Source organism: Meriones unguiculatus, chromosome 17, assembly GCF_030254825.1.
Source record: "Meriones unguiculatus strain TT.TT164.6M chromosome 17, Bangor_MerUng_6.1, whole genome shotgun sequence".
NCBI classification, from domain to species: domain Eukaryota; kingdom Metazoa; phylum Chordata; class Mammalia; order Rodentia; family Muridae; genus Meriones; species Meriones unguiculatus.
This window is the reverse complement of record NC_083364.1, coordinates 71786370-71790806: the sequence shown is the minus strand read 5'-3', so window position 1 is coordinate 71790806 and position 4437 is coordinate 71786370. Positions and strand designations below refer to the sequence as shown.

The 4437-nt window shown below is 37.5% G+C and overlaps 1 non-coding gene across 1 annotated transcript; it reads right to left on the bottom strand.

Annotated features, from left to right (window-relative positions):
- Positions 1 to 884: 884 nt before the first annotated feature.
- On the bottom strand, positions 885 to 984 carry LOC132648871 (small nucleolar RNA U13). The gene has a single exon (XR_009587257.1). It is a non-coding gene; the product is annotated as a small nucleolar RNA U13 (small nucleolar RNA).
- Positions 985 to 4437: the final 3453 nt, after the last annotated feature.

The window sequence follows — 4437 nt, the reverse complement described above, 5'->3', positions numbered from 1 at the left end:
ATACATAGTCCATCTCATTGCTCTTTCTTGAACTCCAAACCCCCAAACTTTCAATGATAATGTTAGGTCTTCTGGGTAATTGGGCTCAGTTTTACACTCTGTGTTTGGGTATGGCTTTTGTTCTCACAGGAACAACTTGGCAGCTGTTTCCCTTCCTGCATACAAAGTAATAAACAAATCTGAATTTTACTATGGTTGTGAGTGAATAATTTGGAAATAGTCTGATAGTTAGGCAGACTGAAAGGTCCTGATAGCTTCTTACTCAATTAAAAGAAAAACATCAGGATCAAGTAGATAGTATCAGGCCAACATTTTCCTTTCTTTTTTTTTCTTTTCTTCTTTCTTTCTTTATGAATATGTTCTTTGAGAATTTTACATATGTATACAATGTCTTTTGATCATATCTATTTCTTTCTACACACACACACACACACACACACACACACACACACACACACTCAGCATCCTCATTGGGAATTTAAAGAGTAAAGTAATGGGGTGATTAGATAGAAATGACGCCCCACTTTTTTGCTTCCGGACTCAAACTTAGGACCCTCTACATAATAGAGAACATGCAGAAAAATTTTAGCCCCAAATTCAATTTTCATCACCTTTCTATGGGTGAGTTCAAATGAACACCTCTTGCTAAGGGGGAAAAAGAGCTCATCTTTTTAAAAGCATGCTATGTTTGTGATCTATAAGGTAAACACTCCATTGTGGGGTTTGAATGTTACTTTTAAGCATCTCTTCACTCTTTTCTTATCTTCATTTTCTCTTCTCTCTCTCTCTAGACATCATGCCTTAAGTGTTAAGACTCATGACTATGATTAACTTGTAAATGGACTGTTTATTTTTTAAAATGTATTATTATTACTATTATTTTATATCAGATGAGTAATATATAAATGCTATAAAAAGATTTGATAGATATCTCACACAATAGTGTGAATGCCCAATCATCATGTTTTATTTACCCCAAATGATCAAGAACTCTGTATGTAAATAGAGCTTATAGATTTTTGATTTAGCAGATACAAAGAAGTAGCATTGTGTTGATTTCTGCTATCCTGAACTAAAAGGCCTTAGAAAAGACTTTTGACTGTTTAATACGAGCTTCCCTCTTTGCAAACATACCGTCTTTTTTGAAGATAGCAAAATACAAACTTTATTAACTTTATTTTAAATATCATGTTATCAGTGAAAATGTGCTAAGCTACAGGCTACCTGTTTTTAGGCTGGGATTGTCTTGTGTAATTCCAGAGGATCAGTCTGGGGCCTCCTATTCTCTAAAGGTATTAATCCCATAAAATGTGGCAGATGAGGCATGCTTTTGTAAATATATATATTTAGGGAACATGTAAATATATATATTTAGGGAATATGTAAATATAGATATTTACAAACCAGCTGCAGAATGATTAGTTGTGGAGTGATTAGTCAATCATTTTAGGACATTACATAGTAATTGCTAAAATGAGTAAGGCTCTTTCCTTTCCTATATTCAATCTCTTAACCCATAATTTTCTACTTTCACAATTTAAATACAGATTCCCCAAATTTTGATTCACTAACATGCTCATTTAGTTGAAGATCAATTTTGTTTCTGTGAGATTTTCATGAGTTTTCCCTGCTATTATGCAGCTAGGATGGCAAAAGACCATCCTTGTGTGAAAGGATCAAAGATGAGAAGTATAGATGAAAAAGGGCTCAGGAGGAGCAAGATGATGAAGGGAGGGGAGACGTCATGATAAGGTAGGGAAAAAGGAAATGACGAATGATTTTCTTACTCTAGGACTCTATCTTGGCAATTAAATAGCCACCCTACCAAACTCTTATTAAAACCTAAATATACAAAGCCATGGCTGGCTTTATCCTCTACTAAGGTTAAACTTCATTGTGCATCTGCACAAAGCAATATAGTCCAGGAAGACAGAAAAAGATAACTGTGTATTTTTTTTAAATCACTACTTAAGAATCATATTTTACTGAAAACAGCATTTTTTTTACACAAAATATTCCCAGAATATGACTGTGTGTTCCTACAACCCTGATAACATCATTATTCATCTCCCAAAATAAGGAAATGTTACTGCATTTTGGAGAGCAAAATGGGGAGGAATCTGACCGGTAAAATAGTCAAACAGGGCTTGATAACAATTTATTTCTGACCTTTCAATGCCTTCTGCTCCTAATGATTTTCTGTCATTTCTGTCTAGTCCAGGCTTGAAGTTAGGTCTCAGAGGTACTTAGTTTTATGTTGCCACTTAACTTTCAACTTCCATTTTCAGCACAGAAAGGTAAATCAGTAACTGTCATCCTGGCTTCTCAAGATTTGTCAGGCACCCAAAAGGGATTATGACATAGATCTGAAGGGGATTTCATGTGACTTTTACTTTAATTTTGACATAATCATGGAAATGCCTTGGGACACTGGGAACTTAATTATCCAGAAAGTTAACCTCCCTCTCTCTTCCTTTGCTTAGGTTTCTGGTTCACCACGCCAGTCGGTTCTCTTCTCCGACTTATCAAAAAGTGATTAAGAAAGAAGGTGAGATGTATGTGCGGTTCATAAATGTTTCTTTTCTTTAATATTCTTTTTCTTTTGTATTTTATCTCCAGGGAGAAGACACATAATTTTCATATTTTTGGCCCTTTTGGCACTATTGAGGAACCTTGGGAGCGACCCTCCATACCGTTGGTGCCTCACCCTTTATTTCAAAGGACTGTCGGGTCCAATTTTTAGCTTAGCAGAGGGAGCCCCGAGGAATAAGAATCCACCCAGAGTCTTCTTTAGAAGAAAATGAGAAAACAGGTCTTAGAGAATCATTTTTGGAGAATTCTCATCTTAACATCATAAAATCCTCTGTTTTGTAGTGTATTCATTCATATATATTCATCATATATATATATTCATATATATTCAGTATATTCATCCTATATATAGGAAGATAAGGATTTTGTCTGTACAAGTCAAATTTTCTTTATTATATTGAAACTTGATTGAGCCAGGATATATTTAGGCTTGGCTGGATTCAGGACCTAAAGAATTGGCCTTTTTTAAATAATTTCCTCATGAATTAAAACAGTGTACTCTGAAAGGAAACTCCTCAAGCAGAAAGGTATATAACTCAAAATAGCTTCAGGAAGTTCCTAGAACTGACTAGATTCACTAGGCCACAACCTGCCAGGGTAAGCAATGAAGCTGAAAGCCCTTCTTAGAGTAGTAGAATTAAGCTGCAAAGAAGACTCTCAGGAAAGCCAAGCAACAAAGAAGATTCTGAGACTAGGGCTGGAAGAAGCAGAAACCAGCTGAGCTGCCTCGAAGAGGCTCAGACCAACATAGGCACCTGGAAAGGACTATATCTAACCTGTTGAACACCCTGCAGGCTGTGCAGGGGCCAAGTACTGTGAAGTGTCACCTGTGCAGGAGTGGACTACAGTGATGCACTTGTCTTTGAGGCATTTTTGCTCCTGTAAGTAACTCCTTACCCAGTAAACTCTTAAAAACTCATTGGTTCACCAAATGGGAAATTGGTGGTATCTGTACTTTGGTCTGCTGTGGGCTCCTCTGCTCTTCAACATTTTCTCTTTCATTCTCTCTCCTTGTTTTGTCTCTGCATCTTTTTTCAGTGTTGTCTTTTTTTCTCTCTGGCTAAGGCAGGATAGCTTCATGTAATAGGAAATACAGATACAATAGCCTCCCTACTCTAAATAGAATAACTGTTAAGACCCCTTTAACTTACCAAGGGTCCTTCTTCTTGCGTAGATTCTTTAGATGTACAGATTTTAGTATGATTATCCTATATTATATGTCTAATATGCACTTATAAATGAGTATATACCATGTGTAACTTTTTGCTTCTGGGATACCTCACTTTCTTTTTCTTTTCTAGTGCCCACTATTTGCCTGCAAATTTCATGATTTCCCTGCACTGATGTGGCCGGTGGCAGCTCAGTCTCCAGGTGAGGTCTCTAGTAAGGGGAACAGGGACTGTCTCTGACATGAACTCAGTGGCTGGCTCTCTGATCACCTCTGCCTGAGGGGGAGCAGCCTTGCCAGGCCACAGAGAAAGACAGTGCAGTCAGTTCTTGATGAGACCTGGTAGGCTAGGGTCAGATGGAAGGGGAGGAGGCCTCCCCTACCAGTGGACTGGGGAAGGGACATGGGAGGAGAAGAGGTTGGGAGGGTGTGATTGGGAAGGGATAAGAGAGGGGGCTACAGCTGAGATACAAAATGAATAAATTGTAATAAATAATTAAAATAAAAAGGCCCTTTTCACTAACTGCTGATGTGCTGTTCTCTGGACAAGTACTAGTGCTGATCATGGAAATGTTCTATGCTCATCATTGGCTTAGTTACATGGCGATGATGTTGGGAGTTGATATCACATGATCATCTCTCTTGACATATCATCTGTTGATGGTCCAAACCTGTAC